Here is a 20,822-nt window from a genome sequence, read left to right as displayed (position 1 = left end):
CACTGACAGCCTTATGATGATGGAACATTTTGAGTTTTCTAAACTTTTCATATTAGAAATGTGTTATTCTTCTAATTAAGATAATTTTACATCCATCCATCCATAAACTTCCCTTTATTTATCTATTTAATTTTTTCATACAATATATTTTGAGCATGTTTTTCTGCTCCCTCAACTCCTCCCCCATTTGTTTTAGTTAAAAAAAATTCCCTCTCCTGTGTTCTAGTTGTGGAACATGAGTTGGTTATTTGGTCATTTATTGGTAGGAGCTTGCATTATCCAATTTCTGGCTGTGCTGTTGAAATAGAGGAGGGATTAGTTCACCACATGCCAATAACTCTTCTACAATAGGCATTTTCATAAATGATTTCTGAGTCATTCTTGATAGCATTATCTGAGCTACTATGGGCTGAACACTACTCCTAGCAGTATATCTGTGCCCTGGGTTCCTTTGTCACCTCCCCCCCCCAGGGCATGGGAACATGGCATACTTCTGGCAAAAGTCTTTCTGGAAGGAAGAGCTATGGCAGCTCTGTAGACTAGACCAGTGTTTCCCATTCTTTCTAGTGTGAGTTGTCCATTCCAGAAAAGCATGTAACATCTTTAGCATTTGTGAGTCTGTCTGGAACACAAAAAGAACACGTGAACACTACCACTACCCCACCCCAAACTCAAATCTATTTAATATTCAGCAAAGGACTCAGAAGCATAAGGATTCAGGCAAGCTACCACTTGTCAATGGTTTTCACATAATAAAAACACCTTTGTATTTTTCCTCCTAATTACTTAAATAGTTTTCCCTGAGGGGGCAAAACCGAAACACATTTAAAACTACACAGTAAAATAAAAGTCATCTAGAATTGCACTGTTTTCAGACATCTAGTTAGCACTTTGTAAACTTACCGAGACTCTTCTTAAGGCATACACGCTACTCTCAAAGAGACTGCTTTGCAGAGACAGGACATAATAGATGCTGTTTCATCTGAGCCTTTGAAAAAGTAACTTCTGCTCTGCCAATGCTCTCTTTCATACTTTCTCAAAGACAGGAAGGATTAGCAGTTTCCACTACACATCTCTTATGACCTTTATCAATACAACTAATATATAGTAATATATTAACTAATAACTTTATATATAACTAATACATAATTTCATATAATCATACACTATTATACATATATATATATATAAAGTGGTAAAAGGAATGATACAATTCCCCCACTCATTAATAAGTCAAAAATGCTATGTCGTGGTGTCAACTCTGAATTATCAATTGTTATTATTTTTCTTTACAACATAGTTGTAGTAATTTACTCAATCATGCCCCTATTAATAAGCAAAAACCCTCTCAATGTTTTGCCATTCTAAACTCATAAATTTTTTTGAAAAATGAACTCCCATTAATCCTGATACAGTTTTTTTTTGAGGGGGCACTTATTAAGTTACTGTCATATTGCTAAGAAAGCCAGTATGACATTTAGTCTCTTCTGTAATTTTCATCAGACATACTTAGAGCTGTGTGGTTACTGTATACTTCCAAGTAGTGTTCCCTTTTAGTAGGACCTTCTCAATATGGTGATCAGATCATGTTTCCAGCCTCAGAACGACTACTAAATCTTTCCGTGGGGAAACTGTTGCTGAAGCAGAAAGGTTCTGTGTGGCTGACGTGGCAGGGCAGTTGCAGTGTCTGCCAGCTGTGAGTCACAGCAGGCTGTCATGATGGGATGTAGCAGAAGCAGCAGCAGCTCCTGATTTGGGAGCAAAGATGTAAGTACTTATTTTCACCACTAACAACTTCACCCAAACCAAACCCAAACTGGAGAAAACTAAGAGGGAATATAATTCCCACTAGAGACCCTTCTAACAGATTCACTTGAAAAGCATTTAGTCTTAACCAGAAAGGAAAGGCGTTCTGGCCAGCACATGGTTTCAGCAAAACGAAAAACTTGACAGGCTCCTGTTTGAAAAAAACAAAACAAAACAAAAACAAAACTTCAAGTTCAATGGTGGCTAGTGCTGCTCTCGACCCCCACTCTGGAAGGTGACTGCACACCCTGGCAGGGGCCTTTCCTTGCTGGATGGAATGCATGGCTAATGTGCATGTAATTTCAACTTTCGTAAAAATTTAGGCAAGTTTGATTATGGGAAGATGAAAGGAGGCTTAGCAATTACAGTGTTTGGGTAGAGGATAGAGCTTGTTAAATATTTTAAGGAGGATTCAAGCTGGTTAAAACCTTCTTAGAGACAATGTGGAAACTTCTGTTCTCAAGCTATATAGATGACTAGGGGCATGGTGCCTGCCAATGCTGTGACAAATGAGGACTTGGCACAGATCGGCTGAGCAAGCGGTGGCTGTGCGGCTGCTGTTCCCAAGGTTTACATCCTGAAATCGCGTCCAGAGTTCCTGGTATTTACAGAGTTCATAAACCATGTGTTTACAGGTTGGTGATTTTTCTTTTTTTCTTTCTGTGGAGACTTGGTGCTCTGATCATCGGCTTTGCGTGAAACCCCACAAGGGACTACCTGTCACCTACCTGGAGTGCAGTTAGCTTATTGGCCAGCAGGTATTTTTAACTCCCACCTTTCTGCTGGGAATACCTAAGTAAACAAGGTGAAAGAAGTGACTGCCCCTGTGGAGTTTGCAGCTCAGTAGGAAAAACAGATGTTATGAGACGAGGAGTGAACGCTGGGCTGGGAGAAGAGAGATCTGGATTTGGGTCCTGGCACAGGTCCCAAGGAACCATATGGCACTCTGGGCTGCAGCTTATGAGCTGTTAAGTGAATGCACTGGGATGGATAACCTCCTCGGTAATTGATTCCTCACCTAGCGTGAGTTTCCCACTTGCTGAATAGTTTCTCACGCAGCTCTGGATTTTATCCGCATTCAAGGGGATGGATATTTTCCTTATGAATGCATCTCACTTATCACAAATTAGGCCTCATCACATTGTGATATTCTGGAACAGTCTGGAAAGACTCTCCTAGATGAGTCCACTTACAGAGTATTATTGTTAGGAATAAAGGTTGCTTTCAAGAAAGATGCACTAAAAATAGTGACTCTATACCACCTTATCATAGATGTCTAGGCATCGACTTTCATGGTGAGTGCTTGGAATAAATACCTTCACTGACAGTGACTTTTGAGACAAAAATGAAAGTTCTTAAAATGACTTGAAAGAAATTTAACTGAGTCAAAAAATAAAGCAGGCAGTAATTTCAACTAACCTAGGAATTATCTACCGTCAGTAACTGTGTGGTGTGTCTTAGGTTCCAGAAACTCATCACCAAGAATCAACTGATTGATACTGGAAACTGCAGGAAATTCATAAGATGTTTTAATAGAAATGATAGATGAGATAGATTTCTATAACATAATTGTTACACATACATTTCCCCATCAACATTGTCTAGCCTAGCTCACAAAATTATCTACACCGGTTTGATACATCCCTTGATGTCTGTTCTTTTGCGTATATTGCTGTTCTTCTTGGGTTTTGGTTGTTTGTTATTGAGGCAAGGTCTTATGTAGCCCAGGCCTGACTACAGCTTACTATAGAGTCTAGGCTGGCCTTGAACTCCTTGTATTCTTGCCCCAGACTCCCAAGTGTTGGGACTACAGGCATTTATCACCACACCCAGATAAAGGGGTGCTTTTTGACTTGGATAAGTATCTCTTAGACCTTCTATCCCTGTCAGCCTCCCCAGAGACTACTACATACAATACCCAGTCCTTTATTTCTCAGATTCGTCAGCATCTCTTTTAAAATTGTTTTCCTATTTTTGAGTTAAAAACTCGTCTAAGTGTTTCCCATTTTATATCAACCCACTAATCGGGAAAGCAGCCAATGAAAACACACAGCTACGCCACACTGTCTACTGTCCTTTCCCTGTCCTGATCCTTCCATCAAGCCCATGGAACTGAGTTGACACAGTTTCAAATTTGTATAGGACTTGAGCTCCTACTCTATTTTCTCTTCCTCTTTCCCTCTACAGGTCTCACGGAGCCCAGGTTGCTCTTAGCTTACTATGTAGTAAGGATCACTTACTGATCTTTCTGCTCTCGTCACCTTCCATGCTGTTTTGATTCTGTCAATTTTCTGGACTCCTCTTTCTCCATTTCCCACCTAAACTTTATTTTGAAGTCTGTGCTCAACTTTGGTGGTCTCATTCATGGCTTGGGTGTTGATACTACCTAAATGAAAAACATATGAATCTTCAGGAAAGAAGCAACACATAAGCAGATGAAGAGCACCACAAATGCATGTCCCTGCAGGGAGCTCCTGATTCATAGTTACCACCCCAGACTCTTCCATCAAACTTTCCCAAAGGCAGCTAAACCCCTCCATGGCCCAGCGGTCTTCTCCCAGTAAAATTTCTGATGAGGGACAGCAGCACCCATAGTCACCAATTCAGAACTATGTAAGTCCAACTAGCCTCTTGCTTATTTTGCCTCCTCATTGTCTCTTGAGTTTGACACCCACTCCTAGATCAGTCTTCCCCACCACCAACCCCTGAGTTTGGCCTGTACTGATTTAAGGAACACATTACTGATTGACTTCGAAGTCTCACCTCACCTGTGGTCTGGAATTCTGAAACCAGTCTCTCCAGTGGGACCTGAGTGACTTTTCTAGAATGCCAATATTCCTTTATTCACCTTGCCACCTGATGTTAAAAATCCATGAGACAGAATTATGTTTTATTTTGTGTTCTTGAGGCTAACAACAACACAAGGCCCATAGCAGTTACTTAATAGACGATTATTGAGTGAGTGAGTGAATAGTGGAGCAAAGGGCCACCCACACCACCCATATTAACATTGTCCTATCTAGTTAACCCAATGGGAGGTGTTATTTTCTTCTTCAGTGGTTTCAAGGTAAGTTCTGGATGTCAGAACCATCACCATCTCCAGGCTTCAGTTCAGAGTAATATGTCCCCGGACATGTACTGGATGTTGACTTAGTCCCAGTGGTTAGAGAGACATGAAACTCTTACATTTATGCCTGATTGTGCCCATTCTTAGATCAAAAGATAGGTTATAGCTCATATATGATACATACGTTAAGAACAGACAAGACAGTTTTTGAAAGAAAACTGATGAATTATTACCAGAAATGAGAGGATGTTAAACAGGCAGAAATTACAGATGTTTTTTAAGTAGTATAAGGAACCCAGGTCTTTCTCTTGGATTGAGTGAAGTGGCTCTGAAGTCTTAACTATTTGTGTTCTAGGCTCAAATCATCAAGTCTAAGACCCACTCCCCTGACCATGATTGCTGTGTGCCCTGGGCCTTCCTTTGTCCTTGAATCTTTTTCTGGTGTATACCCTCCTGCCCAGAGCACACTGCTCTCCTTCACCTCCTTCCAGGAGCATGTACTCTTGTCTTGCAGGTCTCAGTTGAGGCTGCTTTTCCTTCTTTTAGGAAACCTCTGATAGGGTGTGACACATTCACAAGGGGTTTCATTCGCTTCATACTCTCATTCCCCTCCTGGCACATGTTATTGTAATTAGCTTGTCTGTGTCCCTATTCAGCAATTGTCCTGGCTCATTTCCTATCAACTTGACCCAAGCTAGAGTCTTCTGGAAGAAAAGAATATCAATTGAGAAAATGTCTCCATAATATTCAGCTGTAGGGCTGGAGAGATGGCTCAGAGGTTAAGAGCACTGACTGTTCTTCCAGAGGTCCTGAGTTCAATTCCCAGCAACTACAGGGTGGCTCACAACCATCTACAGTTCAATCTGGTGCCCTCTTCTGGTATGTAGGCAGAATGCTGTGTATGTAATAAATAAATCTTAAAAAAAAGATTCAGCTGTAAGGCATTTTTTAAAAAATTAGTGATTGATGGGGAGGGCCCAGCCCATGGTGGGTGGTGGTCATGGGTTCTATAAGACAACAGGCTTAGCAAGGCCTAAGGAACAAGCCAGTAAGCAGCATGGTCTCTGTATCAGCTCCTGCTTCCAGGTTCCTGCCCTGTTTGAGTTCCTGTCCTGACTTCCTTCAATAATGAATGGGGAATGTTCTTTTGTATATATGTTTCTCTTACTGATTAATGAATAAAACACGTGTTGGTTGATTGGCCAGACAGGAAGTGATATAGCTGGGCAGAATCAGGATATAAGCAGGGACAAACAGGAAATTGCCCTCTTCTCTGTGGAGACACTTAGCAGTCACCACAGAGCCACCAAAGGAGTTAGAGGTCCAGACACTTCTCCAGTAAGATAAGACCATGTTGAAAATACTTAGATTAATAGAAATGGATTAATAATTAAGACAGTTACCCAATAAGAAACCCTAGTCATCCGCCAACAATTTTATAATTAATATAGTGTTTATTTGGGGCTGAAGTGGTGGCAGGACACAGCCAGGACAAAGAATCTAACGTAACAGACTATGATATGGAAATGTAAGCCAAATAAACCCTTCCCTCCCTAACTTGCTTTTGGACAGCAGTAAACTCCAAGAATACTAGTAGTAAGTTTACCTTGCTTGCTTTTGTGACTTAACTCCTAAAATATAGCCTAGCACACATTAGATACTTTTTCCCTAGTTATCAAGTAAGAACATGAACTGTGTGTATGATTTCCATGTATTTTTGGTACTTAGGTTCTTTACTATAGGAACTAAGGAGAATCAGCTTCTATGGGGGAAAATAATTTTATTTCAATTAACAAATGAATTAATATTTGTCTAAAATAGTGTGTATTGAATGAAATAACTACTTTTTTCATTCTCTATAGTGAGTTTATACCCCAATTGGAGTCAGTTAATGACATCACTTACTTGATGAATGACATCTGGATCAGCATGAGGATGTGATGTCATTAGCATCATGAGGAATACAATGTGTGTATCCTTAGCATTAAAGAAAACAGTGGAAGCAACTTGTAGAGAAACTGCATCCCAGAAGCAATGTCAGGAAGGGCAGTGTTTGCTCAGCACACATAGTATCTGCAATAGTCATTATTAGGCTGTCCCCAGAAGACAGCAAACTTTGGCAACTGTGCTGTTATGACTGCAGGCATGCATGCTCAGAAAAGAAACTTCTCCATCATCTTGTCATGCCCTTCGATGCCCTCCAGAACTGGAGCTTGAACTTTGTTTTCTGGCATCTTAAGTGGCTCCTACAGAAATTGCCCTAATGTGCTAAATTCAGCACCAGAACAGCACTCCTGGGGAGTGGCTCTATCTGCAGGCTCTAATTCCAGACTGAGAGAACAAGGGATGCAAGAGCCATTAAAACACGTGTATGCATTCACACTGCACACACACAGACTATTTCTGTACATGAACAGTGGGCAGAGGAGTAGAACACCAGAAAGTGGAATGAAACTTTGTTGGCTGACAAATTGGGTGAGGAGAAAATACAGAAATGAATCTTTTAGTTCTTATTTTTATCATTAAATAGCTGTCTACCTACCTACCAATCTATCATTAGGCTGAATGAGTCTATTTATACAGGCTGATGACTTTGAAGGTTGTAATCACTGTATTCACATGAAATGGATTTTTACATAATTGCATTTTTGTGTTAAATATATTCCATGCCTATTGCTAAGCACTGTGCTTTTTTTTTTTTTTTTTACAAAAGCATTGAGCTAGAAGTCCTTTGATTGATTTCCTGTAAAGTCCTTCATTTGGTGACTAATACAGATGCACTGGGTGAGCTTGACAAAACCTCTGACCCTTTCTGTTCTTCCTTATTGTTTCTAAAATGAATCCACTAATTTCATACCGAAATAAGAAGGCATGGGCAAGAACTTCTGGGGAAGACAAGATATAGTAGCAGTGGGTCATTATGGAGAGAGAAAGGATAGAATATTAGAAACAGTAACTCCAGATTAGATTACCAAGTCATAATATAAAGTATAATGAAGTGAAAGTTTCATTAGTGAAAGATAAACACTAATAGAACAACATACCCTGAATACCTGAAAAAGCAACTCATGTATTCATGTGTTTATTTATTTGTGTGTGTGTGTGTGTGTGTGTGTGTTAGAGAGAGAGAGAGAGGAGAGGAAAGTAATAGAAAGAATTTTGTATTCACAAAGTCATAAAGATCACTATTTGTCCTAAAATGTCACTAAGTCTTGAACTTTAAAAAACACACTCCTTTTTTTTTTTTCTAAATAAGATTTGAGCTGGGCGGTGGTGGCGCACACCTTTAATCCCAGCACTCGGGAGGCAGAGGCAGGCGGATCTCTGTGAGTTCGAGGCCAGGCTGGACCGACAGCCTCCAAAACAATACAGAGAAACCATGTCTTGTAAAACCAAAAAAACAAAAACAAAAAAAAAAACAAAAAAAGATTTGAGTGTCACACTGCCAGCTCAGAAGTCATTCTATTGGTGCTGAATATCTGATAAACTAATTAAAAAACCTTTTATTGAATTTGCTCTTTGACAGTTTTATATATATATATATGTATGTATACACACACACACACAATTCTGATTACCATCACCCCCACTTTTTCTTGTCTCCCTGTCATCTCTGATGCTACTCTCTCCTCCACAACTTTCTTTCCCACATTCATGTCTTTTTGCTTTGTTTCGTTATCCACTCAGTTTAGCCAGGGTCATAGGTGTGACTACATATTTGGAATTATTTACTAGAGTCTGATGGGATCATTATTACTAGGGACACAACTGAAGACAATGACTGCCCCTCCTCCAGAATCCATTAGTGGGCAATTGTTTAGCAGGGTGTCATACAGGCTTAAGGGCCCCTCCCAGATCCATGACTGATTGTTGACAGGTCCATTCTTATGCAGGTCCTGTGGGAAGCTGTCTTTGTGGGGCTGCAGTAGGAGCCAGTCAGGCATTAAAGGGGAGTGTGGACTAAAGAGAGGCTAGCTGAAGACATTAAGAGAAAGACAGAGACATAGGGTAGAGTCATAAGGGCAAGTCAGTGACTACTGAACGCCTCGAGTTTATTTTTCACCACTCTTAGATACCTTACCCCAAAAGGGGAACATGATATCAAGCATATGGATATCAAACTTATTCTTCCTTATTTCTCCAAGGATTCAGTAACCACACCTTAGATTCAACTTCTTGTTACCTGGCCTTGAGGGTCAGGAGTAACCACACCTGAGACCAGGTCTGTAAGACAGCCAAAGCCAAGACTGAACATCCTACTGTAGCCATGCCTTTGACCTTTAGGTCTTATGACTTACTGAGGATAGTTTTGAACTCTCTGCCCTGCCCTTCACAGGTAACTGTGGATACTGTGAGGTCAAGATTGTACTGGCCGTGTTATGCCCAGAAGAAAACATTTCTCTGCTCTTCTCCCTATATTTTGACTCTTTTATTTTTTCCACCCCCTCTTTATTGTTCTTTGAGCCTCAGATGGGGTGGTATAAATGTGCTTTTTAGGCTGAGCACTCAACCATCATGTATTCTTGGCACCTCGAGCAGCCATGAGCTTCTGTATTTACCACCATTCATTGCAAAGAGAAACCTCTCTGATGGAGGCTGAAAATAGCACTTGTCTATGAGCATAAACATAAATACTTAGAAAGTAGTTAGGCACCATGTCAATTTAGCTAAACAATAGTGGCAAATTCCCCCTCCCTGGTGTCTAAGACCTCCTCAGCCATGGAGTTTTAAACCAGGTTTACAGTAGTAGGCATGACTTCCCTCCTCAGAGTGGGCCTCAAAAACAAGTTGAGAAGATGGTTGCCCCCATAACAGTTGCGTCACCACTATGCTGTAGACTCATCTTGCCTGGCCTATGGGTATTGTAGTTCAGAGTTCTCAGCTGGGTAAGGCCATGCTTTCCTTTTCTTGTTCCACCTCTTGAAGCCTGCATAGTAACTTACTGAACTATGAAAACTAGTCAGCCAGCATGGAGGAAGCTTCCAGAATAGTTCTAGCTCAAATCTTTATACATTGCAATCAAGATGTATGATGTCTTCAGCAACAGAGTCTTCTCAATGGCAAGAGCTTGTATTATTATGGGGGAACTCATAAGGAGGTACACCTGGCATTGATATGTTGTTGAATAACTATAGCTATTAGGTGCAGTATTTAACTTGCAGACTAACTCTTTTCTAACCATGTCTTGTTTGTCTCTCTCTTTTATTTTTTTGGTTTTTTGAGACAGGGTTTCTCTGGTTTGGAGGCTGTCCTGGAACTAGTTCTTGTAGACCAGGCTGGTTTTGAACTCACAGAGATCCAAGTGCTGGCATTAAAGGCATGAGCTACCACCACCCGGCCCCTCCCTCTCTCTCAAGATTTATTATGTATGCAGTGTTTTGTTTGCATGTATGCTTGCAGGCTATAAGAGGGCACCAGATCTTATTACAGATGATTGTGAGCCACCCTGGGGTTGTTGGGAATTAAACTCAGGACCTCTAGAAGAACATCCAGTGCTTTTACCCAATGAGTCTTCTCTTCAGCCCCTATGTCTTTGTTTTCATATACCTATGTTCTGTACTCACTGTCCCTTGAGGTACCCCTTGATCCAATGACCTCTTTCTTTCTTTCTTTCTTTCTTTCTTTCTTTCTTTCTTTCTTTCTTTCTTTCTTTCTTTCTTTCTTTCTTTCTTTCTTTCTTTTTCCGTGACAGGCTTCTCTGTATTGTTTTGGAGGCTGTCCTGGAACTAGCTCTTGTAGATCAAGCTGGCCTTGAACTCACAGAGATCCACCTGCCTCTGCCTCCCGAGTGCTGGGATTAAAGCTTGTACCACTAACGACCAGCTCCATTGACCCTTTTCTAGTTTCCTGGCCTCTTTAAGTACTCCAAGGTAAACATAGATCCTAAAGCTAAGATCCATGTACAAGGGGGAAGATGTAGTTTGTTTTTCTGGGTTCTGGATTACCTCACTCAGTATAATTATTTTCCAGTACCATCCATTTACTTGCAATTTCATTCTTATTTACAGCTGATAAAATTCCACTGTGTAAATGTAACATTTTCATTATGCATCCATCTATTGGCAGATATCTAGGCTGATTCCATTTCCTGTGTGTTGTGAAGAGACAAACAACAACCATGCTTCAATGAGTATTTCTGTAGTAGGATATAGAGTCCTTTGGGTATATGCCCATGACTGGTATAGCTGGGACATGTTGTTCTGTTTCTAGCTTTTTGAGGATGCTCCAGACTGATTTGCAGAGTGGCTGTGTCAGTGTACACTCCTACCAACAGTGGATGAGAATTCCTGTTTCTTAACATTCTTTCTAGCATTTCTTGTCATTTGATTTCATGATGACAGCCATTGTGACTGGAGTGAGATGGAATCTCATCATTCTTTTGTTTTTCCCCCAGTGGCTATTGATGTTGAACAATTTTTTTTTTTGGTTTTACGAGACAGGGTTTCTCTGCATTGGTTTGGAGGCTGTCGGTCCAGCCTGGCCTCGACTCACAGAAATCTGCCTGCCTCCTGCCTCCCGAGTGCTGGGATTAAAGGCGTGCGCCACCACCGCCCGGCGATGTTGAACAATTTTTAAAGTCTTCTTAGCCATCTGTATTTCTTCTTTTAATTTTCTGTTTACAACCATTTTTCAATTATGTTGTTTAGTTTTTTTGAAGTTCTTCTTTTACTCTGGATATGAGTCCATTGTTAGATCTATAGCTGGTAAGGATGTTCTCCCATTTTGTAAGGCTACCTCTTGCCTAGCTTACAGTTCCTCTTGCTGTGTGGAAGTTTTCTGGTTTTAAAAGTTATTTTTCTTTAGTTTGTATATGTCTGTATACATCATAGTGGCTATGTGGTGGTCAGAGAACAACTTGTGGGGGTCAGTTCTTTCCTTCCATGCAGGTCTGGGGATTGAACTCAGATTATGCTTTATGGTATGCACGTTACCTCACTCAGCCATGGCTCTGTGCAGAAGCCTTTTAACTTCATGAGGTCTCATCTATCAATTGTTGGCTGCCGTGGTCTTTTAATAGCAACCTTTGTTGCACACTGACAATATATAAGGAATTTTTCTAAGTGTGTCTAGCAAAGGGTGTCTAACTTTTTAACATTGCTCCATAATGTGATCTCCAAATGTCTTAGCCTACATTAATCACCACTCTGGGGCTCATGTGGTCTGTAGGCAACAGCTTGGCCACGCCTGTTAGATAGACCATGTATTTGTTTATTTTTAAAATATGAATTAAGCATTGGGTATATGCTACAGACAGTACTTCATCTCACTTCTTCTACCATTGTCTTACAAAGGTATCTATTATCCCCCACTTCTTTAAACATGGAGGATACTTTGCCTGCAATGTTAAGGAGCTCGTTTGTCTTACAGCTAATCAATCGAGGTGTGGGAATGCAAGTCTAATTTCAAGTGCAAAGAGCTCTCCATCACTGCACCTGGTCAGTCATCACCTGCATGTACAGCTTAGGTTGTCACACAGAATGTAAGGAATGTGGATGAAAGACAAACCCACCCCATATCTAACAGGCACTTCCTTTGGTGCTTTTCCACGAGTTATTTCATTTCATCCACATCACAACCCTTTAAAGAAGCACTTTTAAGATTTCATTTTAAAGATGAAGAATCTGGAACATTATAATGATTGAATAATTTTTTTTTATTTCAATGCACATGGCCGGGAAAATACTGAGTAAAAAAATAAAGCTTAATTTCAATTCCCATTTTTTTAAAAAAGATTCATTTTATGTGCATGCAAGCTTATGTGTTTGTTTCTGTGCATGCATTGTGAGCTGTTCAACATGGGTGCTGGCAACTAAATTCCAGTTCTCTGTAAGTAGCAAGTGGCCTGAGCCACTGGGCCATCTCTCATCTCTCTAGACCCATCAGTTCCCAGTACTTTGGAACTTTGGTACTCTCTGGAAAGATTAAGATGGAAGTTCGATGAAGGAGGTTGGGGCTGTGTAACCCGGAAAGGAAAAGACTGGTGAACTGCACGGCAGGCATTCCCAGTCTTCAAACATTTGAGCTGGGATTCTGAGACTCATCTGTGTGTCATCCATGTATCAGGAAGGGCGCCTGAGCTTTGACTATTAGGATGTATTTCTATGAGGACCCCGAGGACCTACTTTCTCCAGAGAAGAAACATCACGTGTTCCAGGAAACCCAAGGCAGTACTAGACTTTTAGGACTCTATAGTTAGTGAGTTGGTGCAGTGCAGTGGTTGAGCGTTCAAGGTCTTATATGATACAGAATTTTATGTAGCAGTAGAGAGCTCAGAATGCTTTAGGTTGTAAATGAGAGAACTGCCTATCAGTGGGGGCCTTGGCTTGAGCCTCGCTGGCACAGTCATGGCTTCACCTGCAGGGATGGATTTCTTCCAGAGGCTCTTTCCAGCTCCGTGTGTCTGGATGTCTGCTCTTGTTTAATGTCTCTCAAACTTCCCCACCAGTGGCAAGGAATGGCTTGTGGGGCTGGAGCATATTTGTCTGTTTATCTGTCTCATAGCCAATGTGAAATTCTTTATGACATATCATGCTTGTCTTAAAAATGAATGCGAATTTGAACTTCCCTCCAGAATGTTTATATTGATGCTAAATTAAAATTCTATTTAAAATAACATATAAAAGAAAGTTCATGCTTCATCCTATGTCATCCTGCCCTGGTCCTGTGGCAATCAACTTCCGGTGCAGGAAGCACTGGACCACACTTCCTTCAGGTTGCTGGTACTGACTTTCTCACCTTAATCCATCCATTTTTTCCCCTTGTGAAGTCAAGTGACACTGTTTCTCTATTTCGCTTAAGTTCTGGATCAGTGCAGCACTGCATCAAGTATCGAGGGGGATTTGTTGATTTCACAGCAGTAATATATATTCAGGTCTCTTACTGGTGATGAGTGTAGAATACTTTGTGGGTGCATTTTCTAGCACATTTAGGGGGTGGTAATTATTAACAGCTTTTGAGTGTTTACTATATATAAATCATTTCTCGGTTTTAGATCTGATTTTATCCTTATCATGATTCTGTAAGGTAGGGTTCTGTGATCATCTCTGCAGACGAAGAAAAGGAGATACAGATATAGCTAACAGGTTTACTTGGCCGGCAGATAATAGAACAGGGACTCACATTCAGACATTCTTATTCCAGGGTTGAGTTGTGCTCCTCTTCCTAGCACAGAATTCACAGTCATTGATCTGCAGCAGGAAGAACACTCAGAGTATTAAAGACCATCTCACTTAGCTGTGGTGTGAGTCTTCTCTGCTCCTTGGCACTTGACAGGGCCTGAAGTCACAGTAACATCCATCGACCAGTGCACTCGTACTGATTCAGAGGGTACCAATAAAATGGGAGGGTGAGTGGATGAGAAGTATGCCCCCTCTTCCAGCCCAAGGCTGCCAAGGAAATTTGAAGCCATTTTGGATGATGGGATGTTTCTCTAGCTCTTGGTGGCAGAGCTGGATGCAGGAAGAACAGGTTTATGGGAGGCCAGATAAGCATAAAAGGAATCCATTGTCAGGAATCATCTATAGGGTTCTTTGGTTTAATTGTGCCAACCTTTGTTTCTAAGGCTTCAGTAAGTCTCAGGACTGGCACTGGTGACTTACAGTGTCTGTGCCAGGCTAATTGACTCTGGCACAGGCACCATTTTTTTTGGCACTCTACATTTCCATAATTAAAATTCTTGACCAGAGCATCCTTCTGTGTCTTTCCTGTCATCTAGCATCACCTAAAGGAAGGATGAGAACTTTGGTGGCCAATAAGTGCCTAAGGTTACAAGATACTCCTTTGTAAGATTGGCTTCAGGGGTACCCTTGCTGGATTTCAAGAGTCTACTCTCCATGATTCCTGGATCCTTTGATTCATTCTTGGAGTAAGAGACTGTGAATTGCTCTTCACTATAAAGAAAGGGCTACAGTGCTCCCAGACACATATAGAAACTGTCCAGTCTTCCACACCTGGACTCAGTTTTAAAAATTATTGTTGAAATTTAATGTTTTTTCACTCTTGTGTTGAATGTGCCCTTCAGTTATATCTAGTGACCTCGATTACTTATTTGTGTCCATAGGGCACAATTTATACACTCATTGGCCAACTCTCTTCATTGACAGCGTCAACATTCTCCTCTGTTTCCTTTAAATCTCTCTTTAAAACCATAATTCAGTATTTGTTGGGAAAACAATTGGATGAAATCATAGTGAAGCTGTCATTGCTCTACGTTTGAGATGCTGATAAATAAAACTTAACTGAGCAGTTACCTCTTGCCAGGCACAGGGCATGGGACTAAGCACAAAAAGTCAATTCCCTCATGGAGGCTAAAGCCAGAGTCTTCATTCAATATCCAGGCATTTCCAGTCCACTTTCTGCTTGAGGGTGCGATCCTAGTTGTAGCTCTCTCCTGTTTTCCACACTGGCCATTTTATACCTCATGGTGTCTTTCAAGTACCCTTCTAAAGGCTCACCTTAGTAGTAGTAGACCTGGCCAGTCTACTCCTGGGAGAGTTTTCCTACTTAGGCCTGGTATGTATAGACACATCTTCATTTGTACCGGTCTTCGCCTTCATCATCATCATCTTTTTTTTTTTTAGATGGAAGATAAGTTTGTATTCATGTACAGAAAACTTAGCAGTGTACATTTAACCCAGTTTAGTAGTGAGTTCTTTGGCCTTTGCCTTTTCCAGCTTGGCATTTCAAGCTACAGATTTAGGACCCAGAACATTGCCTCCCCAATGGCAATGGATCTCATCATATCTGTCATTGTAATTGGTCATAATAGCTTCCACCATTTTTTCCAGAGCACCTTTGTCTTTTGAGTTAACCTGTGTGAAGGCAATGGTGGTACATGTCTTCTTGTGGACCAGCCATCCCAGCCCAACTTTTCCCTTGATTATACAGTAGGGGACACCCATCTTCTGACACAGGGCAGGCAGGAAGACTGCCAGCTCAATGGGGTCTACATTGTAGGCGATCATCACCAGCTGAGCCTTCTTGTTCTCCGCCATGGTGGTGACTGTATTGACTCCTGCTTGAAGGACAGGTGGCCTCTTAGTTGGGACATCCCCTTTGCCAGCAGCCTTCTTCTCAGCACAGACCAACAGCCTCTGCTTCTTCTCCTGTCTCTGGCCTGTACTTGTGGGCAAGCTTAAGCAGCTGGGTAGCTGTTTGCCGGCCCAGGGCCTGGGGGAGCTGGTTAATGGCAGGAGGTACTTTGAGACGTTTATAGAAGATGGCCTTTTGCTGCTGCAGCTGAATGTAGCGGGGCCATTTGACAAAGCATGTGAGATCTCTTTTGGGCTAGATGTCCTGCCTGATGCCCAAGTTCTTAGGCCTTTTCTCAAGCAAAGGATTTACCACCTTTTAGGCCTCCTGTTTCTTCACGATGGTCGGGGCTGGGGCCAATTTCTTCCCCTTGGCCTTCTTTCTCTTGGGCATCTTGCTCAGCTGGAGGAGAGAGAGAGAGAGAGAGAGAGAGAGAGACAGACAGACAGACAGACAGACAGACAGACATACAGACAGACAGACCGCGGATATCTTGAGATGGTCTTTGCCTTCTTATCTTGTACTGGCTCCTTTGTTGTATCCAACTCTTACATGTGGGTGTCCCTCAGGGTTCCTTTCCCAGATTTGTTTTCATCAGTGTTTCTTGGTCATGCTATCCACCACTCTTTTCATACTCCTTTCTTGGTCTCCAGGCCATCTCAGCTATGCCTTATTGACTATACCTACCTGTGTTCCCAGGGTCCCTCACACCTAGCATGTCTCAAACTGACTCCACCATCTTTCCTAACTCTCCCAACATTACTGTTTATTAAACAAATGCAGCATGCTCTCAGCTCTGGAGGATGTCCTTGACTTCTCCCCCAATCTTTTCTAGTTCACAGAGTATCAACTCATGCTGCCTCTGTAAAACATGTGGTACTTTCCTTCCATGCACTTATGTTCTTTCTTCTTGTATAATCATGCATAGTTCACCTGCTCCTTCTTCTCAAATAGCCTTGAGTGATGTACATCCCAACCCCATTTTGACCCATGCTCACCTCTGTGTGTCTTCCCCCCAAAAAAATCAAGATTGGACTAATCCTTGCATACACTGTCTAATACTTCTCTGAGTTCAAAGCATCTTCAGAACAAAGACCATATGCTGTTTTTCTATGTGCTTCAAATGCACACGATAGGGTTGGGTATACAGTAATCAGTCCACAAATACTTGCCTTATAAATAAATGATTCAAATTATCCCCACAATAGCAGACTTACCACAGCTAATCAATCTTGGAAGCTTTGGGGGGGTATGATTGTCCTACTTAGTAACTTGGGTAGCCAATTAGTTACTACTGTGACAACACATTTGGATATAATATTGATTAAAAGCAATGTTAGTTATTTTGTCATTTGAAATGATATCTATTTATCACCTCTCTATACATGTACCTATTTATCTATCTGTCTTAGAAAAGTTAGATTCTGTGAACAAGCAAGAAGAGGAAAATAAAATCATGTAACAGTCTATTACCTGGAAGTAGATAAACGCTGCTAACTTGTTGACACAGCACTTCTCAGTTTACTCTCTAAAGTTTTCATTTTGGTGACAAAATAAGGCCAAGGCTGGGGAACGGTCTCATCTGCTGAACTGTTCTTTGTAACTCTAATTAGTCCTGAGGTCACAGGACTTGGAGACTCATGACAAACCTGACCTGGAGCTAGGTGGGTGTTCACATCTGCCAGCTCCATCTGACGGCCGGAGATTCGGTGGTCTGTTAGCAGTGACAGCCTTTTCGTCAGATACGATTCATACCCAGGATAGTTCTTAGTCATCTCAAGCTGCTCTAACACACTTCCACAGACTTGATGGCTTAAATGACAGGACTTCCTCACACTTTTAGAGCCTAGATAGTTCAAGGTCGATTTGTGGGTAGATGGGCTGTCTGATGAGGGCCTGGTTTGGGTTTGCCGATCCCGGTTCTCTGGATCTATTCTCCACGATAGAGCAGAGAGGATGTAAGTTCCCTTGGGCCTTTGCATAAAGGCATTAACTCCATTCACAAGGGCTCCACTGACACAATTGTTTACCTTTCAAAGGCCTCACCTCCTAACTCTATCACACTAGGATTTAGGATTTCAACTTGCAAATATTTGGAGAAAAACCACATTCAGCCTATACACTGTGCAGCTACTCCGCTTTGAACCAAGACCCTAGACAGTAGCCTGGCAAGGAAGGAAGGAAAGGAAGCCAGGGACTCTGTGAAATTCATGCAGAGTAGCAAGCTCCTAAGACTCCTCTTGGTGAATACCCGGTATGCAGAACAAGAATCAGGTGTGAGGGCAGGACACCAGGGCAAGAGTAATGTGAAGACAGTAGCTGTTTGGGCATGAGGCATTCTACGGGTTCATGCAGGGGCATCGCAACCAGAGTCTAGAGTGTCATGGCTAATTCAAATCACCTCCTACTAGAGACTGAGCTATTAAAGCATTGTCGAGCTGGATAAATTTTGTCTGGAAACCAGGAAGAATTTAGCTGCCAGGTAGAAAGACTTGGTAACTGTTGCTATTTGGGGCTGGAGAAATCCCAAATGCTTTGGAGTGGCGAGATCCCACCACAATCTATTTCCTTCTGTGACCCATTTAACTGTTGTATGCCATATGTCTATACAAAATAATTAAAGCTAATTAAAATTAATTTTGGTTGGTGAGTATTTGAAGAGTTTCATAATAACTCTTGAGATAATTAGAGAGGCTCTGGGATGCCACAAAAGGAGCGTTTAGAGTAACTGAGCTAGACTAGAAATGTGAGACTAAGGCTAGAAACAGAGAGACAACTTTATAATTGAAAGAACGGGGAACTAAGAACTAAGAGTCCAGGTTTGAACTCAGTGTGCCAGTAAACTGGTTCACTGAAAAACAAACAAACCATCCTTTAGAGTAGCATTCAGCAGGTTCTGTGGTGTGAACAATCATAGCAGAGTGAATTTTGAATTACCTTGGATTTAAAGATCAGTTCACATAACTCTTGAATATTTCATCATCAGCTCTGGGAAGCCCTGTGTAAGGCAGTTAGCTATAGCATACCTACACACTTCTCACCAGCCTTCCACTTAGCTTTGTAAAATCTTGGGTAAATCACTACTCTGTAGTTTTTAGTTATCATCTTTTGAAAAGCGGAGTTGCTCAAATGGTCTCTAAGATTCTTTTTAGTGTCAGCACCCCAGGAATGTCATAGGGTGAGTCCAATGCCATCTCACAAGCAAAAGGAATTGTGTCAGAGTTTTATGACTGTTACTACGATGCATAAAAACATAACTTGATAATAGAGCCTGTTTGATAATTAACAGTGTTCTGATTCCTTTTGTCATTGTGTATGTCCTTCTCCAGTGCCTCTTCCCAGAGGGACCAAAACCATCCATGCAGCCACTGGTGAGCCGATCTCCTGGCCTAGCATGGTCAGAAACTACTGTCTGCACTCTGGGGGTTTTATGCTCTCTTGTTAGGTGCTAAGATTCAGGTTAGTGGTGGAAAGAAAGTCTTAGGGCTTAAATACATCACCTGCCTTACCACCAGGCCAGGAACTACATGAAAAGCTAATTTGTTCTAAGTGTCTTGAAAACAAGGACAGTATCTTTTTACATTTATAGGTGGCAAATGCTGGCAAACAGCAGGAACTTTGGTTAAGAGTGTTGTGATTTGGGTCTGGTTGGGAAGGCCTCTAATCCTAGCTCCTCAGGAAGGTGAGGTGGGGAATAGCATCTTCAGGGTATACCTTGTTTACAGAGTGAGTTCAAGGCCAGCCTGGACAACATAGTTGCCTTCTCAAAAACAGGGCTGAGGATATAGCTCTGTGGTAGGGCTCTCTCTTAGCATGTGTGAGTGCTTGGTTTAATATGTAACGTGACAAGACAAACAAGTGTGTTGAAAGAATAAAAATTGGGCCTAGCCATAGCAAGATTTACAATTTAAAGTGTGCATTCCAAAGAAGGTATGATGTACTCTGTGCTTACTTTAGTAGCATGAGGAAATATATTTTTTCAAATGTGAGAAATTCCTTTCTTGTGACAGAAAGCTTTTCAGTGTCTCCAGTTCAGTACTGAAACTTAAATCTTCCCTTCAGCAGGAAACAGAGTTGACTGCACAACAAAAAGTTAACTGGGGGAGAAGTGTGGGCGAGGGAAACCCAGATCAGGGGATCCGGGCATTACCCCCCAACCTGTGCCAGTGGGAGCAGTCAGCTCCTACCCTCTGGGAAGGCTGTGCTCGCTCTTCCTGTGTACTTGCTTGTAGCCAATATATTTTACTACACCTGCTCCTCTTGGTGAGCTTGTCATCTGGGTGTTAGAAAAAGAAACTGAGCTCCAGAGAGGTTGAGTGACAGAGCCAGCCACTGGCAGAGCCACGAGTCCACACCCCAAAGCTGGTGCTCTGCCCCACAGACCATGTTGCCTCAGGCCATTCTGGGTTTCCTTTCCCTAGTGTCCCTCTTCCTTATTTGGTGTGTGTGTGTGTGTGTGTGTGTGTGTGTGTTGGTGTGGTGGGTATATTCTCATAGACGTGCAAATGGCTCAGTTCATGACCAGGCACACAGAAGCACCAGCCCCTACTAGATTCTGAACAAATGTGCCAAGTCAGGACTGTCCCAGCCTGCAGTAGCGACACTGTACTTTGCCCCAATGAATCAGCTCTGTGGAGGCTGGGCAGTTGCAGAGGTAACTAATTGGCTGTAAGATTTGAAGGCCAGGTGAGTCTTGGTAGATGTGGCATCTGGACTTTGTCAGTCTCTAAGAGGGGAGAAGGCACTCCCCAGCAGGTCCCTGGAGCCACTCGGAAAGAAGGTGGGAAGCTGGCAGAGCAGGTGCGTGGGGGCACGGGCACCCTCCTTTGCCTTGAGTTGTGCTTGCTGGGTCAGAGTCAAAAGGGCACAGTTGTCCTTGTTGAGTCAAGGGGCCATTTCTGTGGATACAAAGCTGTGA

The 20,822-nt window shown here is 41.9% G+C and overlaps 1 protein-coding gene and 1 pseudogene across 4 annotated transcripts in view; one reads left to right on the top strand and one right to left on the bottom strand.

Moving 5' to 3' along the window:
• Positions 1-15,501: 15,501 nt before the first annotated feature.
• Positions 15,502-16,303, bottom strand: LOC101829250 (annotated as a pseudogene).
• Positions 16,304-20,609: 4,306 nt separating this feature from the next.
• The window catches only part of Sec16b (SEC16 homolog B, endoplasmic reticulum export factor), a 41,093-nt gene continuing 40,880 nt past the window's right edge, over positions 20,610-20,822 (top strand). For all 4 annotated transcript variants that reach the window (XM_040738493.1, XM_013114354.3, XM_013114353.3 and 1 more), the window contains exon 1: positions 20,610-20,704. The gene's annotated coding sequence lies outside the window, so the exon portion shown is untranslated. The remainder of the gene's footprint in view (positions 20,705-20,822) is intronic.

Source organism: Mesocricetus auratus, unplaced genomic scaffold (assembly GCF_017639785.1).
Source record: "Mesocricetus auratus isolate SY011 unplaced genomic scaffold, BCM_Maur_2.0 Super-Scaffold_100676, whole genome shotgun sequence".
Taxonomy (NCBI): Eukaryota; Metazoa; Chordata; class Mammalia; order Rodentia; family Cricetidae; genus Mesocricetus; species Mesocricetus auratus.
The sequence above is the reverse complement of the archived record's forward strand: the minus strand, read 5'-3'. Positions and strand labels throughout refer to the sequence as shown.